General features: G+C 38.4%; 1 protein-coding gene across 1 annotated transcript in view; it reads right to left on the bottom strand.

Moving 5' to 3' along the window:
- The window catches only part of LOC135936947 (LIM domain only protein 3-like), an 85,807-nt gene extending 75,613 nt beyond the window's left edge, over positions 1-10,194 (bottom strand). The window contains exon 1 of the mRNA XM_065479965.1: positions 10,084-10,194. The gene's annotated coding sequence lies outside the window, so the exon portion shown is untranslated. The remainder of the gene's footprint in view (positions 1-10,083) is intronic.
- Between the last annotated feature and the right edge of the window lie 7,872 nt (positions 10,195-18,066).

Consider the following 18,066-nt stretch of genomic DNA (forward strand, 5'->3'; position numbering starts at 1 on the left):
GCAACGTGTGCCGATTGTGCCGCACGTCTCTCTTGTTTCTCTTGCATAAATGGTGGAATTGGTAATTGGGATTAAGAATTCCGAATTTCCAATGATGTACAGCAGGTATAGTGAAGTTGAAAATCCAGGCTAATCTATATAACTATGCCAAAATTTTCTGCAGCCAGTCGAAGAATATGCACTTAAAATTAATTATCAGATATTTTAATTTCTGTATGGATACGCTGCCGGGTATTTTAAATTTTGAGCAAAATGTTGCAACAAATGGCTGGTCGGTGCTTGCGTGTTTGCCATGTCGGAAAGCGCCGATATTTAGCACCGCCGACCAGCAGGGCATTATTTGCTCTTGCAGTGCAAGCATTGGCTAATCAAGCGTGATGCTCTCTCTCTGTTCAATTCGCTTGTAATTAATTTCCATCATGACACTATTAAGTTACATCAATCACACAGAGGCGCGAGTGTTGCCGACCGGGCTCTCTCTCTCTCTCTCTCTCTCTCTCTCGTCGCTGGACGCGCCGCCGTGTTGGCGCGCGCGTCTCTTTTAATTAGATATTATTTACGTTGGCGCAATATTTGTTTTTCCGCCCGCCGGCCTGCCGGCAGGTACTTTTGCAAAGAGCGAGAGAGGCTCTAGAGATAAACGCGCGCTAATCCAATTAATTACTTAAATAACAGTTATTTCCATCAAATCCCCAGCAGGCAGAATTATTCATTTATTTTGCAGCGATGAGTAATGACGCCGGCCAATGGTAATTGACAGCCCTGTCTGTCCTGTTTTAAAAGTTTTCCCGTGTTCTTTTTTCCACCATTACCCCTAACGGCAACACGGGTGGGTACCAGTGTGTGTGTGTGTGTGTGCATTTTTTATTTTGATCAAAGCGGATGCTTTTTTTCCGCCTCAGCACTCTTTTTGTACTGTGAATAATGTAATTGTTTCGATTAATCAAATGGACTAAATAAATACCCTTTAACCACCCTAAAAAAGGCGTAAAAATATATTCCCTGGGGGAGCATTCTGGCGGAGATCTGATCTAAACATCAAATTGGATGTTTATCTAGTTTTTTTAATTATTTATAATAGACAAAAGTATTAAATTAGGATCTGATTGAATTGGATCATTAAATATTCAATTTATATAAAGGAAAGAAAAATTAAACACGTTGCTTGAATCACAGCATCTCGTGCTATGAAAATATCGGAAAATATTAAAAAAATTATTATTTTTCGGATTATTCCCATAACACTTTTTTGGGGGTCACAACAAGACTGACAATGAGTCACTTGTGCTGCATGATGAGATTAAAACTAGTTGCGACAAACATAACGGTAATTCCTGTTTTTTAGGATTTAAGATATGGAACTAAATTCCGTAGAATAGAGCTTCCAACCGTCGAGAAAACATGAAACAAACACGAGTTATGAAATTTAAGTCATTTGAGCAGAGCTTGAAACTACCAAAAACCCAATACTGGCTTAGAGCCATAATATTCTTTAATACCCTCCTCCTAAGTAAATAGGAGAGAGTGCCAAAATTATTTGAATTGCCTAAGAAATCACCTAAACCTATCTATTTAACCACTAAATAAAACATTTTAAATTCGAAGCCATTTTATTTGGAAGGTAATCAACAACGTAAGCACCAAGGGAGTTTCGTGCAGGCTACGCAAAGACACTTTGAGGACTAATGAATATTTAAAGTCAAATCGCAAGAACGAATCAGTTCAAATCTACTCTGGCATGGAAGAAAACTCAAATATGAAATTATCGTCGGTGAATCTGTGACCTCTGCGTGCACAATATGCAAATGGCATAGTAGCAGTTGGTGGGCGGGTGACACGGAGAGGTTGTTGCAGCCCCGGCAGACAGGGGTTGCGGGGTGGTCGGAATTTGTTAAATGAGTCTGGACGAGCGAGTGAGCGAGCGAGCAGAGGCTGTCTCGGAGGCAAGTTGCATTAAAGATGAGGCGGAACCGCAGAAAGACGAGCCATGTGCTAATGAGGCCAGTTAAACTCTGGTGTCCAGCGAGCCTGATTATTCCATGCATGCATAAGCCTGCCGCGCGCTGTGTAGCCGGTCACGCTATACCGTCTTCAATGTGCGCAGCAAGCAGGCGGCGGTGGCATTCAACGCCAAATGGCTTTCGGTCACTCAAAGGAGCCGAATTCCAGCCGCAGAATTTCTGAGCACAACAAAACGTATTCTAATGTGCACGCCGCGGGAGCAAGGAGAACGAACCCTGCCTCCCCGTGACCTCCCTTGGCCGAAGCTACTTTGCAACAACTATAGCCCCTGTGTGTGCCGTTCACCGACCTCAATTCACCATTCAAATTGTTCCTTTTATGATCGTCTGGCTTCATTCATCTTTTTATGAAGAATGTATCAGTTAAGACGCGAAGTAGCACTAAAGTCACGTAATGTGAATATCAGACAAATGACGGACACAACCTTCTTAATGTGGGTAGTTCAACGTAAACGATCCAATTTTTTTAGACCTGTCTTTATAGGAAGAAGAAGAATTATTTATTGGAAGAAACCGCATGAAAGTCTAAGCTGCAATAAATTGAAACCCTTTTGGACAAATCTTGAAACAAATTTGAATCAACTAACGTTCTGTACTAGAAATATTCAAATTTTAGATATTTGTTTAAAATTTACTTTCAAAATTTCATTTAAATAGTATCTAACACATGGTTGTTATATTTTATTTGGACTATTTAAAAGAAAATTTATGTAGATGACTGTCAAATAAAATGAGTTTTTAGCACAATAGAAAATATTTCGGGGCATCGTTTGCAATAATTCATTTTGTGTCATTTTTCATGGAGCTGCATATTTTTTAACATTATTTAACCACATTGGCTTAAATCAAAAATTAAAATCAAATGGAGAAAACCGATTATTTTTACTATATATAGTATAATTTTTTTAATTCTTCTCTTACGGATATATAAAATAAAGCTAAACATGTCGTTTTTATACAGCGTTTGACAAATTTGAATGATTTTAAACGGATTTGAGGGACGCTTTAAGATGGTTTATTTATTTCAGATGGTTTGATTATTGGTTCTTATTGAGTTTATTGCTTGTGGAATTTAGTAACAGTTTCTCTCTACAATGTGAAACAATGAAATCAGGACTTAGGAACAGTTAATCATCAGATTTCGCAAAATATCTCGAAAAATATAGGATTTTTCGCTTGATTTCAATCCCTCTCGTCGTGATCAATCCAATGGAGTGCGAATTAGGAGGAAAAATTCCTTCAATAATTGAAAAATAAATCGTGATTTAACAATTGGGACAAAGTGCTTGCCGCTTGATTAACATGCAAACTTTTGAACCGATTTCCTCAAAAATTAAAACGACTGAGGAAATTTGTAACTTTTTTCCAAATATTTACATGGTATATCCAGAAGAGGTTAAAAGGATTTTTTGCAAATTTTCTCCAAAGCATTTACTTTAATTCGTTTAATTCGAAGCAATCTAATTATGAAAAGTTATGCAACTAGTTGAGCAAAACTGCTTATCAAGTTGCATAAGCCGTAAAGTAAATCTAGAGAGTGGCTATACAATTTTTCTCTCAAACACAACGGGCACACGTATACCTGCTCCCTTTGCAACGTTCTTTTCGGCGTTTTCGAGACTTCTCACTGAGAGATAGTACGACCGGGCGAAAGCGTGCTCATCGTCTTGAGCACACATTGAGACGAACTGAAACTGGAGGGCGAAAAAATGCTAGTAGTGGCCACCTGTTGTCGGTATGATGATGCTCGCTCGCTCTCTTTCTTTCTAAAAAGGCAAAGCGGGCCGAGCATTTTTCTCGCCCTTTCAGCAGCTTCGGCGGTATGGTGGCAGCGGCGGCGGCGGCGATGGTGGCGGTGGCGGGGCCGAGATTGAATGAAAAATGTGGGCGGCGGGCTGATTACTTATTCCACTGTGTTGAGCGCAAGCAACTTTGAAGTTAAACACGGCTGACGGAGGAACAACGAGGGTGCTAATGAAATGAAAAAGGAGTCGCGTCTATAAGAATAAGTGCCGCCGCCGCCGCCGCCTCGTGCTCCTGACTGAGCCAACCCTCTTATGTAAAAGAGGGCGACTTTATACACTTGATAATGTGTGTGTATGTATCTCACCATTATGCATGTATCAGCGAGGAGAATGTGAGTGAGCGAACAGGAGCGTACCCGGCTGAAAAGACAAACTTTATCAAGCAAAGTACAACATTCTGCAGCCATAACTTTTCACCGCGTGCGCGCACACCGTGTAAAATCCCTTTCTTGCATGTAATAATAATAATGCCGCCCTTCGCGCATACCTTTGTGTAACTACGTCAATGAATATTACCAGCCCCAAGCGCCATTGCGATAAAAGATTGGCAGCGATGGCGCGGAACACTCAAAGAAAAATCACGACACAGGGGAGAGAGCGGCTTGCTGATATTTCTCGACGTGCTCGCTAATCAGGTTTCCACTCGTGACGCTAATTACATTATTCGCCAAACAACCCAGAGGATGCGTGCCTGCTCTCAAAGAGCAGCCTACCTTGACTGCTCTCTGAAGTTTTCGTTGTAAACCATTGGAAATTTTTAGAATACTGCGATTGGCAGTTAAAACTTGAAAACCTTTCCAAAAATATTGAAATAAATTGAATATGATTTAAAAACTCACGAATTCTTAACTCTGCCATTGTTTAAATTTTCGCATTATGGAGTGCTTGGAATGAAATGAAATTAATTTATTTGTGTATTGAAAAATTTAAAAAAAAGTATCGAACCTTCTTTGGCGCAATAATTTAAAAAATATATTTACAGGCGTAAAACCAGAGTGCACAATCAAATTAAATATTTAAGGGAAAATTTGGTACAATGCATTAAGACGGTGGTGTCAGTTCTTTTGGCCTTTCGTTACTTTTCACTCCTTGTTTGCTCCAGCCTCTAGGATTGCAAAGTTAAATTTGCTTTTGGTTTTACCATTTCGTAAGTCAGGGAAATCCATGCTTCGTTTTAAGTTTTCTGAGTGATTTCATTCGTTAGCTATTCATTTTAAAATTCAAATAATTAAATATAAATAACATATAGCCCATAATATATATGGCTATTTATTGTTGTGCAATTTATTGCAACAACTCCAAAAAAGTATTAATTAAAAATGTGGTGAGTTACTTTTTAGCAATAACATTGACAGTCAAATTTCCCATATCCTGGTAGCGAGCATATTCGTATGACTCTCGAACTGGTACACCAGTGACTCCGATTTCAGAAATTGAGGCTGCATAAAAACTCGATCGTTGGGACAAGCATGTTAAACTGCTTAGACTTTGAGTGTGTTATTGACGTCTTTACGTCTTTTCTTACTCCTTGCCAAGCATTCAAACGGCCTTTTGTGTGTGCACTGGGATAGGAGGGCGGGAGAAGTGGCAATCAATGGAGTTTTTAATTAGGTAATTAGCGCGCGCCGCGATTTGCTGGCGTGCGCACAGAAAGAGGCAGTAAATACAGTGCTGTGCTGTGCTCTCTCTCACTCACAAACAAGCGACGAGAGGCAGTCTCTTCTTGATTAGTCTGCTTGTGCTGATTGTGAGCGAAAGAGCAGAGAGAGAGAGAGCGAAGCATGCGGGGTGCGTGCATGTTATGAATATGGAGATCTCATTATAAGGCAATAATTGGCATCAAAGTTCTTTTCACAGATGCTAATTACCGCTGCTTGTTACGGCTCGAATGAATAGGCCCTTCTCTCTCTCTCTCTCGCTCTCTCAGTCAGCAGCTAATTCATTACTTACTTATTCAATCAAGATATTCGCGCTGAGAGCGAGCGCGGGCGAATTTAGCTCTCTCGTGCAGATTTGCTGTCAAATGCAGAAACCCTTTCAAATTAAACTCAATTTACTGTAAATTTCTAAAGATAAGTAGCTCTTTTCAATTTCCCCTGCCTTACATGACAGCCTCTCACGCTCCCGTCTGCACACGCTTTTTCGATGAAATGCCGCTGCCAACGATGTCGACGCGATAATTCAGATTTAATTAGTTCCGCAGATTGTGCGCCATGTGTACAAATATATACGTATTCTCCAGCTCTCGCCTCGACCCGTGCTGCACATTTGCATGAGAGCAGGCGTGTGCTGGTGAAGTGCAGAGACAAAGTGCGGTGCCGCGCCGGGCCGGGCCGGGCGCACTCGGCGACAGAGTAACACATGGCCAAACATAGACCTAGCCAATATTAAGCCATGGCAACATCCTGCCCAGTAATCTGGCTTTGCGTTTATAATTACCGCCAATCTGGCTGTGTCATTTTCGTCGCGGTCATTTCTCATCTGTCGTCGCTTCCCTCTCTCTTTCATGCCGAATTCGCCGGGCTCGATTTCGAAACCGTTTCGTATCAATAAACTGAAAGCTTTCTCTATTTTGTTATCCTTTGAAAATTGTTCGCTGTGATTCATTCGATATATATTCATGCGTACAAAGCGAATTTTATATTCACTTTGCGTGAAAGCGAACCAATCAACGGCTCATTGAGCCCATGGCTATTTGCAAATTACTTTTCGCGCCTGGAACGATTACCTGGTGTGTCCTGTTTGTCCTTTTGACATTCATAAAAGCAATTAACCTGGAAAGAATGATATAAATCCAAAATTTTGTCACAACTCCAGGCCTTTTTATCAAATGCAACGCAAACAATGGGATTTTTTAATATTTATTTAGAATGTTTGGAAGTCCAGCCAATTCAGAAGAATTAACGGCTGGTGTAAATTCAAAGCTACCCCTCTTTCCAATATTTCTCCTTGTGAAATAAATTGCTAAAACGCTGAGCACCACGTGAGTGAATATCGTGATCACTTAAGACTGCAAAGAGCATTCGTAAACAGTTTTAATGTATTTACTCTACTCCAAAGTATAGCATACTCCAAAACGAATTAAATAGAGGATGAATTACAAATAGTGACAATTATTATTGATTTAAACAGCAAAATAAAATAGAAGTGATAATCACTTGAAGCAAATTTTCCTCGTTGAAACAACCTCAGACTTGGGAAATTTATTTAATCAGCAATTTTTCCTAAGGTTCCTAATCTTTGCGAGTCATTTAATTCTTAATTCGAAAATCAGCTTCTTGTGATCCATTCAAATTATACTTTTGAGGTAACAACCGACTAATCCGCAACCAAAAACTCAATTTATTCGTTTATAGTTGTTGAAAGAACGATAAAATTCTTTGAAATTTCGATTTCCGCTAGTGCTGTCAGAAGCAATTAATTTATTTTTACAATATATGTTTAAAACTTATAAAATTATTTTCCGCGATGAAAATTTCTTCTCCTCAGAAGGAATTTAAATCTATTAAATTAAGATATAAATGCGTGGCAAATGAATTTTTCCGATTTCGCATCTAGGAATATTATATTGAGAGCGGACAATTTTAACACGATTATTTTCAACACATAACTCACAATCAGATGTGCCAGAATTAGTTGTGATTTATGTAGAAGCCCAGAAACGTGTAATTCTCAATTAATGAGCCTATTTTATCAACGAGGGATTGAACGATGCAAGCTTTGCCAATGCAAGTTGCAAACTCTAATATGTAAAGTGCACGTCATGCATTAATGAAAATTGCGTTAAGATCAATCCCCTCTCTCATCGCCGCTGGGGAAAGCGGCCCGAATAAAACAGACGGCGCCATCTTGCATTTTCCGGCTTTTTTGCGCGGCACAAACATACAAACGGCTCCATTACATTTTTGCGACCCTTTCGAATGGCAAAACAGTAATCCCGACGGGGCAGAAAGATGATGCGGAAAATTGGAGGGTCTGCTGAATTAATAATGTGTGTGCGTATACATATGACGATACTTGTTTCAATTAGCAAGTAAACTCGACTGCCGCCGCCGCCGCTCACTTTCACATATACAGACCGACCGACTGAGAGAGGTGGGTCGTCCGGGACGGACAATAATTATTTTTCGCATTACTTCCAGCAAGTGCATCCATCGCACAGCGCGGCGGCAGTTTGTGTACACATTTGGGCCGCTGCGCCCCTTAATTGAATTACATAACGCGCGCAGGCAAACACTCGATAATTGGGTTGTCACTCTGTCTCTCTCGCTCTCTCTCTCGCAAATGAAGAGCAAATATTCCGGCCAGACGCGCGCGTATACACGTCGTCCGCCATCAAAGCAGCGCCGGCAGTTTGATTCTTTTTCGCTCGCGCGCTGACAGCAACACGCGCGCGTTTCCTCTCCGTGTCAGCTTGTGTGCGTTTTGATGAGTCGACAAGCCGCAAACCGCGCCGATTGCGAATCCTATCATATCTCACTAGCGCATGTTTTCAACCCCTGTTTGTTTTGATTTCGTTTTTTGCCCAGTTTTCGCGTTTGTTTTATCAGACGTCGCGGCCGTCCGCGCTCGCGGTGATTTGCGTTTCGGGGGTGTGCAGGCTCTGATTTGATTGCCTTTACCTTTCACACACACGGCTCAGCGTTTTGCGTGCTCGTCACTCGTCATTGCGCGAGACTGACAGTGGAAATCGGAATATATATCGACGCGTGTCAAGTTTGCGTCATGTTTCGGTTCCTTCGCAAATATGGCCAGCTAAACAAATAAAATGGGATTGAAAATTCGAGAGTATATTACGCCACAATTCTCTCGAATTGTTTTAAATCAATAATCTCATGATCTCTTGAAACGTTTAGAGAGGGGGGAGAGAACGCTGTTAGCACTTGATTTTTCTGTTCAACAAGATTTAAACTTGTTGAAATAAAATGGAGTAACTTGACTCAATTATGTGAAAATTTATAATTCAAAAAATTAATTTAGTTTTATGTTTTGACTAAAAGTCATGATGTTTTGTTTCATTTTATATTATTTTTAGCTGAAAAATTCTTAAGTAATTTTTATACATTATGGATTATGGGTGATGCATTAATTAGTAAACAATCATCCATGTCAAAATAACTAGCTTTTTTGAGCCTTGTGCCTTGTGTGTTTTCATATTATGTTCGTCCCACAAATTTTTAGGAATATATTTGAAATGACTTACTTTGGTGTTACTCAGCATTATTTGTAACAGAGGAAAACTGTCAATTGCATGGAAAAATGGCGTGAATCGTTTGTTAATTTAGAAAATAAAGCGTCTTCAGATCACCGTTTAGAAAAAGATAATGAAATAATATAGCCGTCTCGTTAATTTATTGTTAACTCATATTGAAAACCTTTATTAAAATGTTGATTGACGCTGGTAAATTATAGGTTATATATTTTATAAAATATTTTGGTATTGTAAATTTTCAAAAATAATTTAATTTTGGGAATGAAGTTAATTTTGCCACCTTGCAAATCATACATTTCCAAAATAGAAATGAAGTAACCAGTTTCTAATTGTTTTTATTTTCAATTTAATTGGTCGTTTCAACGTAAATGGGCCAATTTTACACTGCTTCTGCTACCACTAAATAAAATGCTGAATGTAAGAGTTAATTATTCCCAGTAAAAATTTTAAAAACGCTTTACAGACATGATATTTTTATTCAAAGAAATTTTGCTTCAAGCAGAAATCTACTCCTACTTGGACAAAATAAATAATAATCAGATAAAAATAATTCTAGTGCATAATTAATCAACAATATTTCCATGGAACTTCTTTCTATTTGATTTCATTCTCTCAAAAGTACTTAGAATTTGTTCATCAAACTTAAGAGACGTTTTTCCATCAACAAAATTTACTGAAGTGGTTGCAAACTCCTTAAATTATTTGAGCTTGTTTATTCTTGCTAATGTAATAATTGAAAATCCACCAACTGCACTGCAATGCCAGCTCAACTTTATAAGAAATGAACTACCGCATACTTTATTTATTTTGAACTAGAGAAAATAGGTGGCAAAATTAATAACAATTAAAAATTTGACGCCAATTCGTTGGAAATATAGTGCAGCGGATATTTCCACAGATAGACTGAAGAATACGGCCAATGGATTCCCCACCGTGTCTCCATGCGGAAAAGATTTACGTCCGATACAGATTGTGGTTAATAATATCAATCCGCAGTGAGTGGCAAAGGGGGATGACGGACGATATCCCGTCGCGTCTCACTCACCTGTCGACGACCACGTGCTAGAGGGTCGGGAGCGGGCAGAGCGAACAGGGGGTGCCGGTGGTTGAGTCCCACGCTCGACTGTGCATGTGTTCTCCAACGGATAAGTGGTGCTGGGCGGACCGAGCGCCGGAGATACGCCCCGGTGGGAGGTTCGCCCACCCTGAGCCTGCGTACCTTCAGCCAACAATGGGCAACGGGGCGGCCGGCGGGCGGCCACCCACCCTGACACACTGCTCGCTGTGGCGAGATAGCCGCGCGCTGAATAATAGAGATTCGCAAAATATTTATGGTTTTATCTCTGCCGGTGTGTGCGTTCGCGTCTTCTTGGGCAGAGACATCTGCAGTAAGTCGGTGCACGCCGCTTGCATTATGTTTTTGCTTCCGCGCTACACAATACCTTATTTCCTTCTCTGCGGTGCGTGGTTATTTTCCTTTTGATCGGTTCAGCAGGTATTTCTTGAAAGCTAACAAACTCTTACTAAAAGAGTTCACAATATTAAAAAATGGCTCTATGTAATTTATCTTTTAAATCAGGATGGGCGGCAAAAGTGAAAAGTTGTCTTGCAATCGAAATGTTTTGATTCCCCAGGCATTATCAGCACATGTAAAACAAAGAGGATTCAAATTCACTGCAGAAATCAAAGAGACAATAACTGGAAATTTTAATATTTGATTGGATGTTTTTTTAATCTTTTCTTTCTTCTAAAAGCATACATATCATCTGTGTAGGAAAATAGTCTAGCTGCATGACGAGGGTTAATTACCTGAAACCTACTGTATTAATCAGGGTGCTCGCGTAAAAAGAAAATCCAATTTTTCCGGTTCGGTTTTAAAGATGTCAAGATTTTTTTTTCTATATTTTATTATTCCTGTTTGTTACATGAGAATGCCTTTCCATAAATATGGGACTAAATTCAAATTTGTTCAGACAAATTAAAAATTATTCAATGTAAATAAGCACAAGGCAAGGGAAAACCCAGGAAAACTTTCTATATACTATAGCAGATAACTGCAAACGAAAATTTAAATAACAGTTTACTTCCATTCCCACTAATTGTTACTTTCATGGGCTCACCAGTCTCATTCTCAGAAGATATGAACTGAAAAAAGGTTAATAGACAGTAACTAGAAGTATCGCTTTTTCTCAAATGCTTTGTAGTTTTGACCATTGATACGATATGAAGCGACATGTATAGTATTTCGACTTGATTGTAAGAATATATAATTATGCAATAGCAGCAATTCCCATCTTATAATTAGATGTACTTTTTATATAAATTAGACTGGCTGTTTTTTTTAGCGATGCTGGCTTTTGGGTTAGGTTGCATGTCAGCAAATCATTGATTTCCACAAAACTAAGTTCAGCTTTTAAAGTGTATTAGGATGTCCTATTATATGTAGTCTGGGCCATATCTGTTTTGCCCCTCTGGATAAAACCTTATCCCGTTGCTTGTTTAGAATGCTACCTTTTTTGCCTTTCTGTCAGTTTTAATAGGTTTTGTAACGATTTCTGTCTACCATAAACAATTATTTAGTTAAAAATATTTCAAGTTTATTAATTTTACAGATTACAAAATTTGGCAGTTTTATTATTATTTGTTTTTCTTTTTTATAAAAATTTACTTTTAATTAATGGCTTTTTATTAAGATGGATAATAAATAAGTTTTTAAAGCACGTGTTAAACACATTTATATAAAAAAATCTGCTAACATTTATAGATAGATCACTTTGCACAAATTGTAATTTTGTACAGTAAATTTTTTCGATTATGAGAAGCATTAAAATACATTAGTCAAATAATCGTACATCTGCGCTTTTTTATTATAATAGAATGTTAAAACAAACATAATAGAGAGATCAGCAATCACATAACGACGATTAATCTGTAATACTTCGCTTGACACGGAAACTTTGGTCTCAAATTAAAGACGGAGGCTCAATGGGCAAGGAATTACCCTGCAATCAATCATTTTGGCAGTGTTTTGCTATATAGTTCTTTATGCTAATTCTTATTGCAAGTACTCTATTTTAATTATTGATTTCATTAATATAATGACTTACGAAACTCAGCAATGCTAAATAATTTTATAGCGTTTAATAAGCTAATTTAATATTTAAGCCAATGTATCTGCTAGTTCTGTGATAAAGTAATCAGTTTCTACTATTTCCTTGGATTGTGATAAGAACATAATATGAGTTTAAACTGAGCATCCAAGGCTAAATTAACCAAAAATTGAAACCTCGTCAGTGCTTGTTTTTTTACAAAATTATGTCTAATAATTATATTATAACACCATTATAACATATAACAAGCCATTTTAAAAAAGCACAATAGTCTTCATGGATCTATTTAATTTCAAACTTTCAAATTTAGGGTTTAAAATGATAAAATCTTCAACAAGTTAATGTTCACAAGACTTCAATCTCAAAAGTCAAGTAACATTTTGTTCCCACTAACTCAGTCATGACCAAGAGCACCCGCAATTGGTCGTGGCTGCAGAGTATTGCGGTAGCTGGCGAAAATTGTGTCTGCTCGCATGATTTGTGGGTGTCGTCAAATGAATTTTAATTAGAAACGCGCCACCGCGAGCAAAGAGGGCTTTTATTTCAAAGAGCGCGTCTTTTGTGCGGAAAAATAATACTCTTGCCGCGGTGGTGGAGCCAAATTAAAACCGATCAATTAACGGCGCTGACATGAAAAGAGCCGGAGCAATTATATAATATCTGCGAGACGCGCGCGGCGTTGCTTGGCCTGGCTCCTTTGTGCGCCGCGCCGTTATTATATTATGCATTTGCAGCCTGCCGCTCGGCAGCATTCACACAAATCAGAGCGGCAGAAACAATGCGGGTCATTAATTTTGCCAGCAAATTTCCTCCTACTGATTAAATCCTCCATTAATCTGTGACTGCATTGTTGGCCGCAATTTAGCCCTCTCTCGCCTTTGTTTGTTTTAAGGAGGAAATGCCGCCGCTCGCGCTTTTGTGCACGCTGCAGGCCGGGAATCCCTTTTTATTTTGCTCAGCTGCGATGCTGCCACGCGCGACTTACAAACGTGGAAAACTCTTTTACGCACGGACCTGGGGACTTAATTGCGCCAGTTACGAAATTTTTCCCGCCGCCTTTAGTGCCACGCGAACCCCAACGCATGGATGAGGACGAGGGAAGGGAGGTCAAGTTTGTAAAAAAACCTAGAAGTTAAAAAGTAATTTCATAAAATCCGTTAAAAGAGCAATTGCAAGGACCGAGCTATGTTAATGAGATATTCTTTTCATGGATATCACTTTCTAATCTGTTCCTACAAATGTTTTCATCTAGAGGCTTGTGATAAATGTAAATGTGCATATTTTAATTCAACATTATCTAGCACTGTATCACCTATTGGACTGTGACAAAAAACCTGTGACTCTTTCCAAGGCCGCCTCCAATAAAAAGTTGTAATTTATATATATATATATATATATATATATATATATATATATATATATATATATATATATATATATATATATATATATATATATATATATATATAGTTGTACGCCGTTGGTTTTTAATAATGTAAATCAATCAATCAATAAAATCCATTTCAGCTATCGTTCTCGTTGCATAATATTTTAATTTCACTTCCTAATTGCAAAATCAAATAGTAAATTTTTATTTTTATTTAGGGAAATTTTCTATCGCTTAATTTAATAAATTAATGAAATAGGTAACCATCTATGACGATGGTTACTTTCCTATAAGTTTATTAATAATAAATTTCTTAGTTATGTTGGCTTTGTTAAAAAAAAATGTAAAAATACTTTTTGCTTTTATTTTTCTAGCGATCGGTTTGTACAAACTATGGGAAAATATTGAAATTTCAATTAATCCAAGTTATTCCTATTTTTGGCAGACAGTTATACCAGTTGGATAATTGTCTTAATTGCCAAAGTTGTATTGCAAAGGTTTGGGCAACTTGGTGCATTCATTAATGGTTTATTTTCTAGACAGTATTTAAAATTTAGAATCGCTTTTGGCAACACAGGCACTGCTTATCGTCACTATGCAGCAGGAAAGAAGTTATATGGGATTAAATTCATCAAAATCAAACCAAAAAACAATAGATATTTACAAATTCGTGCCAAATTCCGACCATTTAATGGTAAAAATTAACTTTTTTGCAAGAATTTTGAATTTTCTAATCAAAACGAGCAAGAGAATCCATTTGGGACGACAAATTGCTGGCATAAAATTGATTTTAAAAGTATTTGAAATATCTTTACCGTGATTTGATGTAACACACATTATTTGCAATTCTGGATTTCAGTGTGCGTCGAGAGTTCGCTTTTTGAGCAGAGCAGTACGCAATGAGTAAACCCTCAAAATTTCCAATAAACCGAGTCGACGCGGCGGGTCGTGTATGTGCTGCATAATTATCAGCTCAGGCTAATTAAGCAGAACGTTGGCGCAAGAGCTCTTTGAGGCGAGGACTGCCGATAAAAAGATAATGAGGAACACATTCACAGAGGGAACGCGCCGGGTGAGAGAGAGCAAGTGAGATGCCTCGACTGCCGCCGCCGCTGCGTTGCGATGCGAGTGTGTGTGTGTATATGTAATATGAAAACTGCAAAAAGGGGTGGGTGGGTTCGATCAATATTTGGACAGCAAATGAGTTTACTTTTCATAATTGCCTCTTTATAAAACACAAGTTCGTTAGAAAGGCTCAATTATCAGGCACATATTTTGATTGATGTTGACTCAACGCCAATATTGAAGCTGCCGTTGCTGCTACCGTCGACGAACAGGCAGGCAGGCAGGCAGCATCGAGTCTCCGGCTGGCTAGATGGATGGGTGAGAGCGGAGAGAACGCAGGGATGAATGCCTGCGCCTGATGCATGCAACCCGCCGTGCAATCGTTCACTGGCCCGTAAACAATGCATCAGTCGCGCGGTGCAAAAATTTTGTTTTCCGATTCATTCTACACACACGACTATGCGGCGCGGTCATTAATTATTTCACTAATTAATCAAATAATCAGACCGCGAGTTTGTTGTGTGGCTGCAGGTGAAGCAAATAAAGCATTGAATGGTTGCGGCGTGCAGGTGCTTGCCAACAAAGCTTCAACCCTCGTCTATTTTGTACCAACTTTTGCAGCATTGGTCAGATTTTTACTTGAATTTTTGATTATGTTTAAAATAGATTACAAAGGAGAGTATAAAACGTAAATTTACTCTTTGATTTGAATAAGTACACAACACGTAGTTCAATTAATCACCAATTGGATAAGCCCTTTAGTGTTCGAAGCCGCCAACAGATGGCGCCGCCGTAGACTTTTGATTTTAGAGCACTCAATCCAGCTGTTGTGTATTCTTCTTCTATTGTATTATTTCTTCTGGTGAATGGCTAGACTAATTTTTGTATGTACTATATTTAGTTCTATTAATGTCAAAAAAAATTATATTAAAAATTAGCATCTTTGTTTTTTCAGTAATCTTTTTTAATTTGTATTAAATTTAATTATTATTTATTATTTTTTTCAAATATCTTTTATTTTTTCATTATGTTTGAAAACTATTACTTGAAATACTTGTTTGCAAAACACCAAAAAATTGCATAAATATATTGCCCTTTGCAATCGTTTGCAAATCAGACAGTTATATTCCATAGCAATAGTTCTATCATTCGTTACATTCTTGATTCCTGTTCCTAGTTTTAATCAATTAGAGTGTTCTAAAAACTTAAATATCAAGGACAATATTCATAGCCTAAATTAATTATTAAATCTATAGGAACTGAGCTTGGCAGATCTATATGAGATAAAATTGCGTGTGCACCTGCTGTCAAGCGGAGGGAGCGAAATGACAGCACTTGGTGCAAATCACGCTCGCGGACAAGGATCAGCTTGCGCCATCTGGCGAAGGAGGAGAACTGGCGTGAATAATCGAACACGGTCAGACGCAGGACGTGTCGCGATATTAAATTTCTGCCTAATTGACTTTGACTGGGCAAATCGTTTGGCCGCTGCTGGCTAGCTAGACCTGTGATTCGACCAAATGCACCGCACATGCCGGGATATTATTTTGGTCCGACTGATATTAAACTCGGCATTGTCACTATTATATCCTCATTGGGGGCCAGCAGCTTGCGAAGCCCTTCCCCGAGCTCTTGTAACAAAGTGTTGCTCGCTCGCGTCGTGGGTGGAGGGAAAATAATATCACGTATAAAGAGAGCAGCGGCATTTCCAAATGTCACAGCGGAACAATCAAAGTGGAAAGGAAGAAAATTCGACGCGCGAGTAAGCAGAGCGTAAAGCGGAGGTGCTTAGGGAGCAAACTGCCTGTTTAATCGCCTGATAAATGCGCCTGCAGCGGCCGAAGTGAACGTTTTATACCTTCGTTAAATGCCACCTGCAACAAGGCGGCTTACTTAAAGGTTGGATTAAAAACATTCAATTATAATTTACTTTTTGATAACTCAGGAAAAATTTGCGGCCTGTACGACCCAATAGTTTTTGTCATCTTAATGTTAGAGATAATTTTTAGAGCGGAAATCATCAATAAAATTGATGATTTCATAAAAATGTGAGTTGTTAATACAAAATTGTATTTCAATTTGTTCACTCTGGGCTCTGCTTGTCTGCTTGCAATAGTGAATACGTAAAATCTAAAAAATTAGCAGGTGAAAATAAACTATATTTTTAAAACGTGTATATTTGAATATTTCCAAGTGTTAATTGCGCGGCAAGAGCCAATATGCATTTACTGTCCTAAGTTATAATTAATTGAATTGTAATGACGACTATTTGTAATTGACTATAATAAGATTGGAAATACATATGCCGTAAAAATAGGTAATGTTTGTGAATAAGGGAGAGTACAGATAAGGGAGGTACTCAATTTTTAAACCAAAAATGGAATTAAATAAAACGGACAAAACGCGTGAGTGACACAAAGGCTAAACCTAACCGAGGACGTCCACCTTCAATGAGAATTAATTTTAAAATTTGGACAATAAATGCAGATTGGCTCTGCCGCGCTATTTACACAGGTGATAATAGTATACTTTTTTTTAAATTAAAATCTTTAAATTAAGTTAATGTGTTTATCAAAGCAAGAAAATCAATTTATAGGCACCAAATTAAATCCCAATGGTAGAACAATTTATAACTTTTTTGGAGCTGCAAATTTGAAAATATGCAGTGATGTGATAAATGATGCGGTAATGTTTTTTTTAATCTGCAGATTCTTTAAATGAAAATTTCAGTTCATGAATCTTTGTTGATTTGAGCCGAAGTTTTGTAAGACGTTCCTCTCTGTCACGTGACGTGGAAAATCAGAACGCAAATTTCAGCTGCGTGCGTGCTCAAATTGCAGTCAAGAACATCTTACATGCTATGTATGCGATGATATTATTCAAGCGGAGCTCCTCAGGAGTGAAATGGGCACCGGCTCCGTTTCTCTGAACGTCTGGGGGCGCAGCGAGAGACGAGTGTGTGTGCTGAGCAGTCGTATCAGCTGAATTACAATAACTACACATTTACACTCGCTTGTACGAGCTGGCAGGTATGTTTGAACACCGGCTGCAATAACACACGAAGAGTTATAAACATTAAATTTAACCTTATTACCCCGGCAAGACTGCATAAACGTTATTATTTTACACGCGCGGAGGGTGTGTGCGGTTCTCTCGCGTGCACGGCTGGCTCTTTCTTGTTAACGACTCGCTGCTGCATGTAAATAAAATTTACCAAGTTATGCGAGAGAGCAAATCTTTGATTCACCCGGCAGATATGGTTGCATTAATGAAACGCGAGGAGCTCGTCTTGCGAAAATTCCCGCGTGCTGCAAAGAGCGGAGAGGAATAAACGCCTCTCCGTTTTATTGCTGTTTGTTTCTCGTGGCGCACAAAATCCGAATCTAATTTGCATAAATTAAGCGTTTTCTTTAATTGCTTTTGGAAAAGACCCTTCCGGGCATTTTGTCGTCGCTAATTTGGTAAC

This window comes from Cloeon dipterum, chromosome 2 (genome assembly GCF_949628265.1).
Source record: "Cloeon dipterum chromosome 2, ieCloDipt1.1, whole genome shotgun sequence".
Taxonomy (NCBI): Eukaryota; Metazoa; Arthropoda; class Insecta; order Ephemeroptera; family Baetidae; genus Cloeon; species Cloeon dipterum.